The following is a 19,453-nucleotide window of genomic DNA, read 5'->3' as shown; positions in this document are numbered from 1 at the left end:
GGGGCACACCGGCGGAGGGGAAAAAGGTGTAGGAATCCGTGTTATGGATGGTGACATAGGAAGGACGGCGGGAGAGAAAGGAGCCGATCAGACGGACGTAGTTAATGGGAAGGGCAAAGGTTTGGAGCTTGAAGAGGAGACCGGAATGCCAGACGCGGTCATAAGCGCGTTCGAGGTCAAGGGAGAGGAAGATTGCGGAGCGACGGGAATTAAGCTGTTCGGAAAAGAGATGAGTGAGGTGAAGGAGAAGATCGTCAGAAGAGAAGGACGGCCGAAAGCCACACTGGGTGATGGGAAGGAGGCGGTGCTGGTGGAGATGCTGGTGGATGCGGCGGGTGAGGATAGATTCCAGGACCTTGCTGAATACCGAGGTAAGGCTGATAGGACGGTAAGAGGAGACGGCGGACGGCGGTTTGCCAGGTTTAAGGAACATGAGGATACGGGAGGTTTTCCACAGGTCGGGGTAGTAACCGGTGGACAGGACTACATTGTAGAGCCTGGCCAGGGTGGAGAGGAAAGAGACAGGAGCTCCACGAAGGTGACGGTAGGTGGCACGATCGTGACCAGGAGCGGTGTTGCGTTTTGTGCGGAGTGTATCAATGAGATCCTGTGTAGTGATAGGGGCATTGAGTTCCGTGTGTGGAATGTTGTCCAAGTACTGGAAACCAGGAGGGAGAGGAGGGACAGAGGTGTCAGTTCGATCGTGGATATCCGGGAAGAGGGAGTAATCGAACTGGGGATCATCGGGGATGGAGAAAACATTGGAGAGGTAGGAGGCAAAGTGATTGGCCTTACTAAGGGCGTCAGGGAAGGGGTGATCATCGTGGAGAAGAGGATAGTAGGGGGAGGGTTTGGTTCCGGTAAGGCGACGGAAGGCCGACCAGAACTTGGACGAGTTGATTGGTAGGGTAGCCGCGAGCAAATTACGAACGTGTCGCTGGAGTTGCCGGTGGCGTCGTAGTGTGTCCGGGTCACGCGTGCGGAGGAAGGCACGGTAGAGACGACGGGATTCACGGAGGAGGAGAACGGCCTGTGGGGGTAAGGTAAGACGGTGAGGGTGGATGGCCACAGTAGGAACGTGGGCCTCCACGGCCTCAGACAAGGTCTGCTTGAGAAAGGAGGCGGCATGGGTGACATCGTCAGGGTGGTGGTAGGTGAGAGGGTGGCTATCGACCTGGGTGGAAAGGGTATCCCGGTAGGCATTCCAGTCGGCTCGGGAATAGTCGTGGACATACTTAGGGGGAGGATCAGTACGAGGGTCGGGGCGAGGGCGACGACCATCTGAAACGGTGAGGAGGACAGGGAGATGGTCGCTACCAATAGGTTCCAGGACATCCACCGTTATGCGGCCAAGGAGGTTGGGGGAGGAGAGGATAACATCAGGAGTGGAGTTGGATTCGGGACGGGTGTGCTGGGGGATGGGAATGAGGTCACCTTGAAGGGAGGAGAGGAACCGATGCCACCGCCGTAACTGGGCGGCGGAACGACTATGGATGTTGAGGTCGGCGGCGATCACGTAGGAGGAGAAGGTACGGTCAATGTGGGAGAGGAAGTCGAAGGGAAGAGGGGCGTTAGGGCGGACATAGATGGTGGCGCAGGTAACGGTAAGGCCAGGGAAGAAGAGACTAAGGATCAGGTGTTCGGTGGGGTCGGGAAGGAGAGGTTGGAGCCGAACGGGGATCTGGCGGTGGTGCCCAATGGCAACTCCGCCACGCGCTATCGGGAGGGGATTATCGGAGCGGTGGAGGAGGTAGGGCGAAGTGTGGACTGTGTGGTGGGGTTGCAGGAAGGATTCATTGAGGAGGAACGCATCCACGCGGTGGGTGGCAAGGGTGTGCAGGAAGAGGTTTTTGTTGGCGGGAAAGGAGCGTATGTTGTTAAAAAGGATACGTTGCTGTCGCGCCATGACAGGGATTTAAACGAGGGTGTCAAGACGGGAGAAGGTGAAATGGGCCTGGTTGTTGGAGTAGGTAGCGTACATCTTGAGGTGGAATATGGAACGGGCGGCAAGGGAGATCTGCTGGAGGGTGTGGGGGCGCTGAAAGGGATGAACATTCTGGAGGACGATGGTAAGGAACCTGATGATGTCCTCAGCGGTGGGGGGGTGGGACGAAGGGAATTGCCAGGAGGGGTGGGGGCATCCAGGGGACGGACAGGGACGGTGAGTTCAGGAGTGGTTGGAGGGGGTCGGGCTTTACACTTTTGGGAGTAGGTGGGATGGGGGAGATCGCAGGTATTGCAGGAAGGAGGGGATTGGAGATTAGGGCACTGCCTGAGAAAGTGCGCTTGCCGACAATGCGGGCAGGTGGGGGCCTCGCGGCACTCAGCTGTGGGGTGCGCGTTATAGCGCAGACACCTCTGGCAGCGCAGGGATTGAGGAGGGGAACGGGAGGGGTCGACCTTGTACCGCTGGTTAAAAAGGAGGGCACCCTCCTTCAGGAGACGGTCAATGGAGGGGGCGTGCTCAGAAAAAACCCGCATAAGGTGGAGCCGGCAGCGTTATGTATGCAGCGAACGGCACGCACCTCCAAATGGGGATGTGCCTGGAGCTCCGCCAACACCTCCTCCTCCGTGATCACCGGACTAAGCCGAGTGATCACGGCGGTGAGAGTTGGCGGGCGACGCGGAGGTTGGGGTTGGCGGGAGGGAGGTGGTGAAGGAGCAGGGGTGAAAGAGGCATGAGGGCCAAAGCGGGTGACAGGGATGCGGGAAAGGAGGTATGTGTGGTGGGTTGGGCTGGGGGAGGAGATGAGGACCGAATCACGGCGAGGAGTGAGGAGGGAGATGGGGGCACCAGGACAATGCTGGCGAAGGAAGAGGGTGAGGTTCCGGGCTTCAAGGAGAGAGGGATCAGGACGGGAGAGGAGGTAGCGGTAGGAGGAGGGGGTAGAGGAGGAGGAGGAGGAGGGGGCAGGGACAGGCGGGGAGACATCCATGGCATCATGGGTGGGGGAAGGAGGACGAGGCGGAGCCTTTTTGGAAGCAGAGGAAGCAGGGGTGCCACTGGGGCGCTTGACGGCGGTGGAGGAGGTGTGGGGGACGGGAACAACGGGAATGTGGCGGGGAGGGGCAGGTCCCGGGGCCGGAGTCGGCGCCAGAGATGGTGACGGTGAAGGTGAAGGTGAAGGCGACAGCGACGATGACGATGACGATGACGATGACAGTGGCAGTGGCGGCGGTGATGGCGAAGGTGACGGGGAGAGCTGGGCGTGGACAGTGGCCCGACGGGCCACCACCCGAGCCGGAGCTGCAGTGACAGGCTGGGGGAGTGGGGGGAAAGGATCAGAACGAGAGGAAGAAGCGGGAGAGGGGGCGACAAAGATAGAGGGTGAAGGGAGAGTGAGGAGAGGTGGGATGGAAGGAGGGGGGTGGGACTGGGCACACCAAGTGATAGTGGTGGAGGCGGCGGAAGGGGAAGTATAAACAATGGCGGTGGTGGTAGCGGTGGCAGCGGTGGTGGGGGCGGACATGACGGTAGACAGAAACAATAACTAACGGAACGAAGAGGAGAGGACAGAAACCGGGGACAGACAAAGACGAAGACGGATGAAGACGGCCGTAGACCAAGGTCAGGACGGCGGCGACGGCGGCGACGGGCGGCGACGGGCGGCGACGGGCGGCGACGGGCACCGGCGGAGGCGGCGGGCGACGGCGGCGGCGGGCACCGGCTGGCGGCGGGCACCGGCTGGCGGCGGCGGCGGCGGCGGCGGCGGCGACGACGAACAGACGGACGGACGAACAGCAGATGGCGGCGAACAGGCAGACGGACGGACGGACGGACGGACGGACAGCAGGCAGCAGCAGCAGCAGCAGCAGCAGCGGCGGCGGCGGCGGCGGCGGCGGTGGACAGCGAGCAGGCAGGCGGACGGACGGACGAACAGCGACAGCAGGAAGCGACGGACAGACAGACAGACAGAGACAGACAGACAGACAGACAGACGAACGAACGAACGAACACAAACTTCGAAAACGGAGATTCCAACCAGGGAGTAGCCCGGGCCTTGGAATCGGACGCCTTCGAATGAGGGGCTCCAACCCTCTGATGAAAAATAGTCATCAAACGCATGAACTTATGTGTACCAGGTGTGTACCTGTAATATTTGAGAATGAAACATGGTTACACTCAATTACAAGTCGAATTGAAGATATGAAAAAACGCAGCAAATACAGATCATGGGAAAGTATGATATTATCTACAAGAGTACTGCTCAGCACATTGTATAGCTCATTTCAAGACGGAACACTGAACTGCCATCTCCAGCAAGCAGCTGCGCCACCTGACAGCAGATGACTGTACCATCACCAGCCACACAGCACTGGCCGCTACGTCCATCTTGTGGATGGAATATGAATGCTGTACTTCTATAACTTCTATAGTGGAACCAGAGCTCCAACGGGAAATCAAGCAACTATGTGACGCATCACTGGCGGAGCAGAGATCTGCTCCAGGCGGGCAATAGGACAGTAGTTTAACTCGGTCAGGTACCTGGTGCGCCATGCTGCAGCCAGCCGACCGCTGATGGCTGACATGCCATAACACTCTGCAGACCTGGCCCACAGTTGTATTATTGTGCCATACACTGCACGCTTAATATCAGATGTCCCTTTAGGATTTCTAAATGGAGACAGCCGGCATACATACACAAAATCATTGAATTTTCACCTCATAGATTGACTCTCTCCACAGTGATCCATATTGCAGAGTACAAATCGCACAATTCAAAAATTGTGGATGTTCACATCATTCCCATAAAATGATCGTTAGTGACGCTAGATGTATGTGATGAAACAACATCTTATGAGAGTAACAGTCCACTCCATTCCTATCCACAGCATTTTAGTCATAAATTCCACTTAAACATTCCCTATTTTACTCATGTTGTGACATATCGGAGCTGTATACAACAGCGACAAAGAGTTGGGAACACTAACTTTATGTTGCAACACATACTGACAACATAATCTAAGAGCGGTTTAAGATACTATGTGCCCACCATTCCCATTTCTGCTACAGATCCAAAATCACTGCCATTCACATTTCTGCTGCAGATCTAAAACCACAACAACTAAGAAACTTAGAGTTCCACACATACTTTCGACGAATAGTGGTGCTAGTTATAAAATGGCTTGTTAATGTTTCCAGGAAATCTAAGTCTTCCATTTGCTTCCCCTGTACTTTAGAAAGCCAAAGACTGACATAACTCTAACCACTCTATGGATCGTAAATTCTCGGTATTTGTTCCCCCGTCAAACAGTCGTAGGATTTGTATCTGTCACCCTTTCTTACGACTATTGTTTGTCTAGAGGTGGACACTGTAGTTATGAATTGTGTCTTAGTCCCATCTCCTTCTTTTTTCAGGCACTATAAATTCTGTAGTGTTGGAGTCTGTGTGATCGAGTTCCACGTACCCTACATGTAAGTGAAACACTAAAACAACCGAATTGTTGTGAAATGCAACTATTCCACCAGTTTAAAAATTTAACAAATCATTACAGCTTCTAGATGCACAATGTGGTCTTCATATAACACAGTGGACATGTCGCAGAACACAGGCTGAAGTCAGGTCACAAGACAGACATAGAACTGGATAGTGGTCCTTTGTGCTGAGAAGAAAAAAGATGTAACTGTTGTGGGGGATATGTCCAGTAATATGCCCATGACTAACGGTATTTAAAGAGCAAAAACGAAACAGCTACAATTGTGAGAGTAATAGTCCGTCCCCTTCTTACCCACCACATTTCAGCACGAGAAACAACCATCAGTGTCAGACGACAGCCCATAGCGCACCCTGTATTTAACACAGACCAGACGTCGGGAACACTAACTTTACGTTCCAGCACATACCTGAAACATAGTCGAAGAGCAGTTTAAGATATGTCCACCATAGATTGCGCCTTTCGGTAGAGATCGATATTGTCGTGTACAAGTCGCCCTGGTTCACCGTACCTGAGTGCTTAAAGTTACTTTACAGAGGCACATTTTAGTTCTCGTCATTTCTTATGAATTGTAAGGGTGTTTGTACAGGAAAATATGCTATGACGGCTCATACAAATGTGTGGGTCACTGTGGCTCTGTTCGTATTCTACTAGCAACTATAGTACTGGTAGTAGATTCAATAGATTGAAACAGTAGGTCATGTGGCGAGTTCAGACTGCAACAGGTTTCCAAACTAGTTGTAGGATCCTCAGCCGGCTGCATTGCAGCGATACACACTCTTTTTTGATGGATATCAGTATTCTCTTTTAATTAACACCGATTTTCGTTATAGGCCTTCGTGGGATGGAAATTTGATGTTGATGTAACGATACTTTAAACTCCAGCCATCCTTACTATAAACAGAATGTGATCTAATGTGTTGGCTAGTACTGCACTTTTAAGTGATTCTTCACACAAATTGTGTTTTACATTGTACAAAAGGACATCTAATGTTCTAGCAGATTTCTATCTATCATTCACCCATAGCGTTCAGCTCTACTAGCCTTAAAGAATATATTGGAGAGGGATGCTGAACTGTTTCCACACAAGCTCCGTGACACACACACAATTATATCTATCAACGGCACCACTAGCATCGCACAGTGCAGAAATTAATATGGTGTTACTCTCTGCAATGTTAAATGTTTTGCAATAGGAGTATCACCCGATCATGAGCTCAGCGTAGTGTTAATTTATGAAAGGACACGATTTCCTGACATGAAAGTAGTGGTGTCGACATCAGTTACACCAGAATTCAGCACAAATAACTGCAATGTTCAACTCTTAAGCGCTGACAGTATTACTGGATTGCAGTGTGTAAGAACCATCCAAGAACACTGAAAATATACAACAACGAGAATACCATACAGTGCACTACCGAGTTTAGTAGATCCATGATGCAGACGATGCAGGGCCTGATACGCTTGAAAAGCAGCATCAGATATCAAGCCAGCATGCTGATACGCCCACTGATGCAGCTCCCAACACGTTGGAGTGGAAATCAAGTACGTTTCAGCAGCTGCAGAAACAGCAATCCAGCCACCATGTAGACAAGCTCCCTGATACACATCCCAACACGCTGGAGTGTAAATAGTCAGCATGGGCAACTGTTTCGACTTTGAGTTTCCACCATATCCGTCGTCTCCTGAGCTAAGTCAGCATGTAGACAAGATCTCTGATGCAGCACCCGATATGTCGGATCAGGACACGAAATTGTTTCCAGACTTTGAGCTCCCATCATTTCCAACAGCGGCAACACTCTTCAAGCTTCAGCTAAGTCGTAACAGAGTGCTGTTATTCAACACTACTTATCAGTTGACTGTCAACAAATTGAAGTGTGTTAATGTTTGTTTAGCACCTGAAATACGCTTCAAAGTTACAGAGGAAATAGAAAATGATTGGTGGGATAAAAAACATATGCATTTCAGCCATATGGAGTGGGATCAGCTGTGTGCAGCAAGCTGAAATACGCCTAGAATTGGATGACATTCCTCGAGACATCAGTACCTTCGGCACCAACAACGCATCCCTCATCAATGTGTTTGGGGGAGATACGATGATGTTACCTTCTCAGGACCCAATGCAATGCTTATACTTAAATCATCCACGTGCCACGAATCAGTGTGGCCTGAACAATGCAATTGTTAAGTATCTAAAGTAAGTTCACGGCGAGAATGAGGAGTTAAACATGTGTTTGCGTGCGTGTATGTGTGCTGTACCTAATTCTGCTTGTACTACTCCTATAAACAGAAATTTCATACAAGCAGAGTTTCCAGGGGGCGTTCCTAGGTCTTGTCAGTGCTCCAACTGGACTGCGAGAAGTACATACTGCATTTAAAGCCTATAAAAACAGTTATTTGGATAGTATGGCAGAGTGATGAATAGGGTTGATGTAGAAAAACAGAGAATGACAATGTTAGTTTTAACGCTGATGCTTTATTTCCCTCAGTTCACAAAGTAACGAGTGTATATTAAAAACCTATAAAAGTTGAATCACAAATATTTTTATTTTACAACTCAAAATTTGTTTTATTATATCATACACACACACACCATAACACTTAACAGTTCAGATGTTGCAGAGAGAGCCTTAGTAATTCAGACACTTGTAATATCGGACAGACTTTACAGTTCAGTTGTTGCTATGTCAAAGAGACTTAGCACATTTTTGTTCTTTACAGTCAAATACTGTTCAGATGACAATACGAGTGAATCTTTAGGACAAGAAACCATTACTGATTCCTAAAGTTTAATATTAGCTGCATCCCATACTCAGTTAATACGTCTTGCTTCTGACATATAATATCTGTGAAAAATATTTTTCATAAAATTTACTTCATATATGACTTCTATGGCATTTATCCAGTACAGGTGTCAAATTTTGGATAGGTCGCCAATGCGACTATGGAAGCGACTACGTTCACAGACAGCCTGTTCCCATGGACCAATATGTGCAGCACAACAAGCAAATTCCCAAGCAGTTAATATGTAAACTGACTCACAGTCTCCTTCAGCAAAATGCAATTTCTGCTTCTTCTTCTTAGGCGCCATAGACCCAGGGCCAATATCACAGACCCTGGATTCTGATAGCATAGAGCCAGTATGCTCTGGTTGCCATGTTCGATCGCCATCTTGGATTTGCCGCCAGTTTATACTTAGCAGCACAACAGCCGTACTTACATAGAAGTAGGGGAAAACCCCGTCAAAATTTGAATTTCCCGCCATTATATATATACAGGACAACTGACCTTTGTCAGGGGAAGGCGAGAAAGGGGGGGTGAAAATCACCAGGTCTCTCCTTACCTATCTACTTACAACACCATGCACAAAGAATTTTTAAATTTAGTTGATGACGAAAGAGCAAAAAATTACAGCGATCGACAGGCGATTTGTACGGAATTCACTGTTCAGTAAATCAACAAGCGCTTTGTGCTAAACTAGGAGGCATGGGGTACGTGATGAAACTGGTAGTACGTACAGAAAATTTTCTGAAGTAGTAACCATTATTACATCGTCAGATGCAACAGTTCTTGATGGAAATGAACGAAGGGTATGGAGATGTTATACACACATCAAAAAAAGTTTTTCATCACCCCGGTTTCCAGAACTCCTGCAGAAAGACGTTAACTGTGGATACTGCATCACAGACACAGTCCCTCTGGCTGTTCAGAGATGTCACTTAACCCGCCCAAACATGTAAACAACCATGCATGAACAGCGCCTATTAGACGAAGGGGATCCGACAGCCGATCACTTCCAGTCATTCCACCAGGAAGGAGGTACACGGCTCGTGTTGTCTGTAGTTCAACCACGCCTAGATGGCCAATACCGTGGTTCGATCGCGTCCGCATTGTTACATTGTGCCAGGAAGGGCTCTCAACAAGGTCAAGTGTCCAGATCTCAGAGTGAACCAAAGCCATGTTGTTTGGACATGGAGGAAATACAGATAGACAGGAAGTGTCGATGACATGCCTCGCTCAGGCCGCCCAAGGGCTACTACTGCAATGGATGATCGCTACCTACGGATTATAGCTCGGAGTAACCCTGACATCAACGCAACCATGTTCAATAACGCTTTTCGTGCAGCCACAGTACGTCGTGTTACGACTTAAACTGTGCGCAATAGGCTGCATGATGTGGAACTTCACTCCCGACGTCCATGGCGAGGTCCATCTTTGTAACCACGACCCCATGCAGCGCTCTACAGATGGGCCCAGCAATATGCCGAATGGATCGCTCAAGACTGGCATCACGTTCTCTTCACCGGTAAGTGTTTCATATGCGTTCAACTAGACAATCGTCGCAGACGTGTTTTGAGGCAAGCCCGTTAGGCTGAACGCCTTAGACAGACTGTCCACCAAGTGCACAAGGTGGAAAAAAATGTTCAAATGTATGTGAAATCTTATGGGACTTAACTGCTAAGGTCATCAGTAACTAAGCTTACACACTACTTAACCTAAATTATCCTAAGGACAAACACACACACCCATGGCCGAGGGAGGACTCGAACCTCCGCCGGGACCAGCCGCACAGCACAAGGTGGAGATTACCTGCTGTTTAGGGGTGACATTATATGAGGCCGACGTACGCCGCTAGTGGTCATGGAAGGTGCCATATCGGCTGTACGATACGTGAATGCCATCCTCCGACCGAAAGTGCAACCATATTGGCAGCATATAGACGAGGCATTCGTCTTCATGGACGACAATTTGCGCCCCCATCGTGCACATCTTGTGAATTACTTTCTTCAGGATAACTACATCGCCCGACTAGAGTGGCAAGAATGTTCTCCAGACATGAACCCTATCGAACAAGCCTTGGATAGATTGAAAAGGGCTGTTTATGGACGACGTGATCCACGAACCACTCTGCTGGATCTACGCCGAATCGCCTTTGAGGAGGGGGAAAATCTGATCCAACAGTGCCTCGATGAACTTGTGAATAGTATGCCACGACGAATACAGACATACATCAATGCAAGAGGACGTACTACTGGGTATTAGATAAACCGGTGTGTACAGCAATCTGGACCACCACCTCTGAAGGTCTCGCCGTATGGTGGACAACATGCAATGTGTGGTTTTCATGAGCAATAAAAAGGGCGGAAATGATGTTTGTGTTAATCTCTATTCCAATTTTCTGTACAGGTTCCGGAACTGTCGGAACCGAGGTGATGCAACGCTTTTTTGATGTGTGTATATTATTGCAAAGAACGTTGGTTAAGTCAAGGCGCATGCCTGGAGGTATTTTTCGGTTTAGAACCTGATACGGTTGAGTTTCCGAAGGAGAAAGGAAAGCAGGAACGAAAATTAGAATATCCAGAATGGATTACAGACTTCTCAATGTAAGTCGGGTTGACTGCACACTACCCACAATAAGATGTTAAAAGATGTAAAGCAAGTTATTTCTTATTTGGTGGGGATGCATTTCAAAAGAAAATCGCACTGTAGGAGCTGACACTTCTGACAATAAACCATCAATTTCCCTGAGCTCAATGGCGTTAAAAAAACTCAAATTTTGAAGAATTGATTGTGGAGAATCAGAGGAACAGTTATCCAAACGTTTGAGGACACTGCCATTATCACATCGGATTTTGAGCTGTTACGACACCGTTAGCCGTTTCGGCTGAAACCGCCTCTGTACATGTGCAGATGGAACCGGTCAACGTACAATTAAGAAGACAAATTATTTTAAGACAGAACCGTTCAGCAGCTCTATGCTGTTTTCCTTGAGTAGAGGTACCGCTTCTCCTTAATAAGGTTTCAAGCATGACACAATATTTAGATCAATATATGCGCTTGAAAGGCGTTTTTCCATTATGAAACTAATTGAGTCACGATTACGTGGCAACTCGGATACCTAGAATCTGCGAAATTGTCGGCGTCTGTCCGTATGCCAATAGTTTGTGACCTATGTTGTTATGAGATATGAGACCAAGCCGAATGCTAGACGTTCAATGTTTCTTGCGATGGCATTGCCATCTCAATGCAGCGGTTTCGCAGTTTCTCCGTCTTTCCCGACTTCCCGCCTATCTGTGAGCCTTCAGTTCGAACTTCAGAAGCGTCTGAAAACATTTTTCAGATAATTATTGCTTGCCCGAAAGAATGTGTCACGTGGCTTTCACAGGACACAGATGTTAAACTTACGTCTTCTCATTCTGTACTTAAGTCTATGCACCTGAAATACTAGCACGTTTCGTATTTTAAAGGAAAGATTGGATGTATTGCGAATGGTTGCTTAAAAGTATTGTAGAAGGCGAACTTTACTCGTCCAAGGGCGTAGCCAGGGTTTTGTCAAAAAGGTTGTGGGGGGGGGGGGGCGATTTGTTAAAGGGGTTATTAAGAAGATTAATGTTTTTCATTTCTTCTGAAAATTTCAATATAAAACGATAAACCATTTTATTCGACAATGATCTCGGAGTTTTCACCAAACTTAGGTATAATCTCGTTGCTTAGAAACGCTGTATTTCGGCACACCACTAAGCAGCAGCCACGCTCCAGTTTCCTTTCACCCTCCAAGATAATTTTACAATATTCGTCTTTCACTCTGTATCTGAGCTCAGGAAATGATAAGGACTGGACGAGCGGATTTTCTGCGACATCTACATCCACGTATACGTCTACGTGATTACTCTGCAGTTCAGAATTAAGTGTCTGGTATACGGTTCATCTAACCACCTTTAAGCTACTTTCCTACCGTTCCGGTCTCGAACAGCGCGCAGGAAAACGAACAGTTAAATCTTTCCGTGCGAGCTCTAAGTCCTCTTATTTTACAATGATTATCATTTCTCCCTGTGTAGGTGGGCACCAACAAAATATTTTCACACTCTGAGAAGAATCTTGATCATAGAAATTTCATAAATAGGTCGTGCCGCAGCGAAAACCTCCTTTTTTTTAATGACTGCCAACCCGGTTCGTGCATCATATCCGTGGCACTCTATCCTTATTTCGCGATAACACAAAGCGAGATCCTCTTCTTTGCACTTTTTAGAAGCCCTCCATCCATCCCATCTGATGTGGATCCCACACCGCACAGCAGTACTCCAGAAGAGGTCGGAGAAAAGTAGTGTGAACAGCCTCTTCAATATACCTGTTAAATTTTCTAAGAGTTCTGCCAATAAACCGAACTGCAGTCTTTGGTTTGCTTTTCCCACAACATTATCTGATCGTTCCCATTCACGTTATTCGTTATTCTAATACATGAGCATTTAGTTGAGTTTACAGACTACAGATTCGTTTAATTTATCGTGTAACTGAAATTCGGAGGATTCTTTTTCGTGCACATGTGGATGATTTCCCACTTTTCATGATTTAGAGTAGGTTACCACTTTTTTGCACCATACAGACATCTTGTCTAAATCATTTTGCAATTCGTTTTGCTTACCTGTTGATTTTATATGAAATGCCCGCATCTCGTGGTCGTGCGGTAGCGTTATCGCTTCCCACGCCCGGGTTCCCGGGTTCGATTCCCGGCGGGGTCAGGGATTTTCTCTGCCTCGTGATGGCTGGGTGTTGTTAGGTTTAAGTAGTTCTAAGTTCTAGGCGACTGATGACCATAGATGTTAAGTCCCATAGTGCTCAGAGCCATTTGAACCATTTGATTTTATATGACGGTATATGGCGGCATCATCTTGCAGACAATCTAAAAGGGCTACTCAGATTCTCTCCTAAATCGTTTGTGTAGACCAGGAACAACAGAGGGCTTATACCACTTCCTTTGGGAACGCCATATATTACATCTGCTTTACTCGATGACTATCCATCACTTACTGCGAAACCGAGCTAGGTGGCGCAGTGGTTAGCACACTGGACTCGCATTCGGGAGGACGACGGTTCAATCCCGTCTCCGGCCATCCTGATTTAGGTTTTCCGTGATTTCCCCAAATCGCTTCAGGCAAATGCCGAATTGGTTCCTTTGAAAGGGCACGGCCGATTTCCTTCCCCATCCTTCCCTAACCCGAGCTTGCGCTCCGTCTCTAATGACCTCGTTGTCGACGGGACGTTAAACACTAATCTCCCCCCCCCCCCTTACTGCGAACTGTGACCTTTCTGACAGGCATCCACGAATCCAGTCATACAACTGGGGCGGATACTCCATAGGCAAGCTACTTAATTAGAAGTCGCTTATGACGAACGGCGTCAAAAGCCTTCTGGAAATCCAGTATTATGGAATCAATTCGACGTCTCCTGTCGATAACACGCATTTCACAAGAACGATTTTTTCTGAACCCGTGTTGACTGTTTGTCAATAAATCGTTTTCTTCGAGGTAATTCATAATGTTGGGGAACAATATATGATCCAAAATTCTACTTCCAGACGAAGTTAGTGACATGGGTCTGTAATTCACTGGATTACTCATATCTCCTTTCTTGGGTGGGACTTACGCCACTTGCCGCCGGCCGCGGTGGTCTAGCGGTTCTAGGCGCTCAGTCCGGAACCGCGCGACTGCTACGGTCGCAGGTTAGAATCCTGCCTTGTACATGGATGTGTGTGATGTCCTTAGTAGTTAGGTTTAAGTAGTTCTAAGTTCTAGGGGCTGATGACCACAGATGTTAAGTCCCATAGTGCTCAGAGCCATTTGAACCATTTTTTTTTTTTTTTTTTGCCACTTGCCAGACTTTGGTACTGAACATCATGCGAGCGATAGGTTGTATATGATTGCTAAGTATGAAGCTATTATATCGTCATACTGTGAAAGGGACCTGACTGGTACACGATCTGGACCAGAAGCCTTGCCTTTCTTAACTGTTTTAAGCTGCGTCTCTACACGGAGGACAGCGTGATAATCACTGACAGGGCTGTCAGAGTAAAGAGAGCTCTGATCGGCACAGAAGGTAGAACAATTCTTTGTGACGAAAATGCAAAGGATCTGGAATCATTCAACCACACACTTTCCCAAATTTCCTTATTTAAGTATGCACCTATCACTTCTTGCCATGTAGAAAGATTTTCTGCATTAAATAGTGTCTCGACAGGCAAAAGCAAGAGCCTAAATGATCAGAATTTGGATTATTATTTATTTATTTTATGGATTTTAGTACCTGGAGTATCCGATGAGACGTTCGACTCGCCTTCGATGAAGCTCTTTTATTTAAGCAGAGAGGCTACATCTTTAAGGGAATTGGAATCTAGCAGGAAAAAGAAAATCTCAAAGAGTTAGCTGTGCCTATAGTAAGGAACCGACCCCGACTTTTTCGTAAACTCAATGCGTGCAGAAAACTAAGGAATTCTGATATTGCACGATTTTTCTTACATTGCGTATGTTTGGCCATTTAATGAATGCCTGGGTTTTTAAGATTTAATTGTGCAATGAATAACTGGTTCAGTTATTATACTATTACAAGAGCGTAAATATATTCTAGACGAACCAGGCGCAGGTGGGGGCGATAGAATATTTTTTTTTTTTTTAGAAATGAACGAATTATACACTGAAGCACCAAAGAAACTGATATAAGCATACGTATTCAAATACAGAGATATGCAAACAGGCAGGATAAGGCGCTGCGGTTGGCAACGCTTATATAAGACAACAAGTGTCTGGCGCAGTTGTTAGATCGGTTACTTCTGCTACAATGGCAGGTTATGAGGATTTAAGTGAGTTTTAACGTGGTATTGGAGTCGGCGCACGAGCGATGGGGCACAGCATCTTCGAGGTAGTGATGAAAGGGGGGTTTTCCCGTACTACCATTTCACGAGTGTACCTTGAATATCATGAATCCGGTAAAACATCAAATCTCCGACATTGCTGAGGCCGGAAAAGATCCTGCAAGACGGGACCACCGACGACTGAAGAGAATCTTTCAACATAACAGAAGTACAACCCTTCCATAAACTGATGCAAATTTCAGTGCTGGGCTATCAACAAGTGTCAGCGTGCGAACCATTCAACGAAACATCATCGGTATGAGCTTTCGGAGTCTAAGACCCACTCGTGTACCCTTGATGACTGCATGTCACAAAGCTTTACGCATCACGTGAGGCCGTCAACACTAACACTGGACGGTTGATAACTGGAAACATGTTGCCTGGCCGGACGAGTCTCGTTTCAAATTGTATCGAGCGGATGGACGTGTACGAGTATGGAGACACGTACGTAAGCATCCTGTCTGATCACCTGCATCCATTATATCCACTGTGAATTCCGACGGACTTGGGCTATTCCAGCAGAACAATGCGACACCTCACACGTCCAGAATTGCTGCAGAGTGGCTCCAGCAACACTCTTCTGAGTTTAAACACTTTCGCTGGCTATCAAATTCCCCAGACATGAACATTATTGAGCATATCTGGGATGTCTTGCAATGTGCTGTTCAGAAAAGATCTCCACCCCTTCGCACTTTCACGGATTTATGGACAGCCCTGCAGGATTCATAGTTTCAATTCCGTCTTGCACTACTTCAGACAATGGCTCTGAGCACTATGGGACTTATTAAGTCCCATAGTGCTCAGAGCCATTTGAACCACTATGGGACTTAACATGTGAGGTCATCAGTCCCTAGAACTTAGAATTACTTACACCTAACTAACCTAAGGACATCAGACATATCCATGCCCGAGGCAGAATTCAAACCTGCGACCGTAGCGGTTGCGCGCTTCCAGACTGAAGCGCCTATAACTGCTCGGCCACACCGGCCGGCGCTTCAAATGTTGGTCCTCTAAATTTTCTCAATAGTGTTCCTCGAAAGGAGCGACGCCTTCCCTCCAGGGATTTCCATTCAACTTCCCAAAGCACCTCCGCAACACTTGCGCATTGTTCGCACCTATCGGTGAGAAATGTGGCAGCCAGCCTCTGAACTGCTTCAATGGCTTCCTATAATCCGACCTGTTGCGAATTCCAAAGCACTTGCGCAGTACTCAAGGACAGGTCGCAGTAGCGTCCTCTATGCGATCTCTTTTCCAGATGAACCACACTTTCAGAAAATTCTCCCAATAAACCGAAGTCGACCAATATCCCATTCACTACCACAATTCTCACACGCTCGTTCCATTTCATATCGCTTGGCATCGTTACGCCCCGGTGTTTAAACGACGTGACTGTGTCAAGCAGGATACTGCTAATGCTGTATACATTTAGAGCCAGCTGCCATTCATCCCACCTACTAAGCCTTTCCGTAGACCGCAGCATCATCAGCAGATTGCGGCCCACCAGATCATTTACGTACATAGAAAATAACAGTGGTCCTGTCACATCTCCCTGCGGCACTCCTGACGATACTCTTGTATCTATTAGACACTCACTGTCGAGGACAACATATTGGGTTCTATTATTTAAGAAGTCTTCGAGCGACTCGCATATCTGGAAACCTATTCTGTTTGCTCGTACCTTCGTTAACAATCTACAGTGGGATACCGAGTCAAATGCTTTTCGGAAATCTAGGAATATGGAATCTGCCCGTTACCCTTCGCATTACATCATGTGACAAAAGGGCAAGCTGAGTTTCACGTATGCGATGCTTTCTAAAACCGTGCTGATTCGTGGGCATAAGCTTTTCTGTCTCTAGGAAATTTGCTATATTCGAGCTCAGAATATGTTCCAGAATTGTCCAGCAAACCGTTATTAAGGAACTGGTCTCAAATTCTGCGGGTCCGTTACCCATTTTACACACAGAAGACACCTGCCCTTTTTTCCAGACACTTGGGACTTTGCGCTGGCGAGAGATTCGCGATAAATGAGAGCTAAGTAACGGGACAATGACGCAGAGTACTCTTTGCAAAACCGAATTGAAAGTCCCTCCAAACCTAAATCTCTACCATCTGTTCAACGTTTGAACACCGCCATTTCAATTATGGACTACAGTAAAAGCTGAAACGCCATTCTGACGTCTAGTTAAGGGGTACATATGCCACCTCCGCGCACGTGCATCGTTTCTGGTTGGACGGGACTGATTACAAGAACTAGAACTGGATGCTCAAGGGATGGGAAAAGATAATTTTTACTCATGAGTCATCGTGTATGTTACAACACTATTAAGTCGAAAATCATATCAGGTGAAAAATAGTGATTACTGTCAGGGCATCGTTTTAGCCTGTGCAGCAAGTAGTCTCGTGTGGGAAATAACTAAATGGGGAGAAATGGAGCTCCGAGATACATCTGTCACAATCTCTCATCCGTGGTGCAGATTCCTTAAATCCGACCTGTTGCGGATTACAAAGCACTTGCGCAGTACTCAAGGTACCCTCCACCACACACCGTCAGGTGGCTTGCGGAGTATGGATGTAGATGTAGATGTAGATTATATGCAACCATTTGTTTCCCTAGAGCAACCCGCATGTCAACTGTGCCTTCAAAAGACTGAACCTGTTAATTGCTACTGAACTGCACCACATTGGTTTCAGGGTATTCCACAAATTAGGGAGAACTTACGTGGCTCCTACCTAACTTAGAGCTGTCTCCGTGAGTTGTGAGTGGTTTTTATGGATCAGGATGGCTTTCCAAGGTTCTCAGTGCCTCGTCTATATCCACACACCTATTTGCAAACCACAGTGAAGCACATGACAGAGGGTAATTAGCATTCCTTCCCGTTTTATTCACGTGAGGTGAGCGAGAAGATTGACAGCTTAAATGTCTCTGTGCACGTTGTAATTAGTTTAATCTTGTTTTCGTGATCCCTATGTGAGCGATATTTACGAAGGTGAAATGTAGTTTCTAGATTCTTCACGTAATACTGGCTCTTGAAACTTTGTTAGTAGGCTTTCACGGAATAATCTTCTAGTGACAGCCAGTTCAGATTGTTCAGCATTTCCGTGACGTTCAGCCGTGAGTCAGACGACCCTGCAGCCATTCATGCTGCCCTTCTTTGTATACGTCAAATAATTACAATAATACCTATTTGATATTAGCCTCACACACTTGAGCAATTCCCTAGATGGGACGCACCAGTGTTTTGTAATCAGTCGCAATTGTAGACTGACAGGCTATTTCCAGCATTGTGAAAATGAACCGAATTCTACCACCTACTTTACCTACAATGGAACCATTTTGATTATTTCATTTCATATACTCACAATCGATCGATCGTCGATGATTGACCGAGCGAGGTGGCGCAGTGGTTAGCACACTGGACTCGCATTCGGGAGGACGACAGTTCAATCCCGTCTCCGGCCATCCTGATTTAGGTTTTCCGTGATTTCCCTCAATCGCTTCAGGCAAATGCCGGGATGATTCCTTTGAAAGGGCACGGCCGATTTCCTTTCCCATCCTTCCCTCACCCGAGCTTGTGCTCCGTCTCTAATGACCTCGTCGTAGACGGGACGTTAAACACTAATCTCCTCCTCCTCGATGATTGATTCCAGCCGTAACTTGTTGATATGGCAATCGTAGGATAATATTTTTCTGCATTTTGTGAAGCACACAGTTTTACATTTATGTACATTTAAAGCAAGTTTACAATCTTTGCACTACTCTGAAACCTTGATGAGAGCTGAAGGAACAGTGGTGTATTACGACATCATTAGAGATAGAGCACAGGCTAGTACTGGAGAAGGACGGGAAAGGAAATCGGCATTGCCCTTCAAAGAAACAAGCCCGGCATTCACCTTAAGTGATCCGTGTAAGCCAGGAAAACGTAAATCTGGATGGCCGGAAGGGGATTTGAACTGCTGTTCTTATAGGTCTAGTGTCGTAGCGTCTTAAAAGATCTGATTGGAAGTTTTTGCAGCTTTTTTCAGATAATACAAACACCAGCAAAAGTGTTGCATCATCCCATTATCTCGTACAAGTGTGTTGCTGTTGTGACTATTCCTGTGTACGGATCGGAAGGTCACCCCGGAAGCTGTAAACATACATAGAGTTACCTTGAGCGCTACCTACGGGTAGAACGCTGCACTCGAATGGATTTTAGCATTTCAGCTGGAAGTAAAGCACCAGCACAGACGCATTACAGGCGTTTGTGAAACAATAGAGTGAACTTCTGTCATGCCACGAAGGACAGTCGTGGCCAATGTCGTATCCGCATCATAACGTTAAGCGCAGAAGGC

At 47.2% G+C, this 19,453-nt stretch overlaps 1 non-coding gene across 1 annotated transcript; it reads left to right on the top strand.

Moving 5' to 3' along the window:
* Window positions 1-13,255: 13,255 nt before the first annotated feature.
* Window positions 13,256-13,328, top strand: Trnaa-cgc (transfer RNA alanine (anticodon CGC)). Its single transcript has one exon. It is a non-coding gene; the product is annotated as a tRNA-Ala (tRNA).
* The last annotated feature ends 6,125 nt before the right edge of the window (window positions 13,329-19,453 follow it).

This window comes from Schistocerca cancellata, chromosome 4 (assembly GCF_023864275.1).
Source record: "Schistocerca cancellata isolate TAMUIC-IGC-003103 chromosome 4, iqSchCanc2.1, whole genome shotgun sequence".
Taxonomy (NCBI): Eukaryota; Metazoa; Arthropoda; class Insecta; order Orthoptera; family Acrididae; genus Schistocerca; species Schistocerca cancellata.
This window is presented reverse-complemented; position numbering and strand designations above follow the sequence as displayed.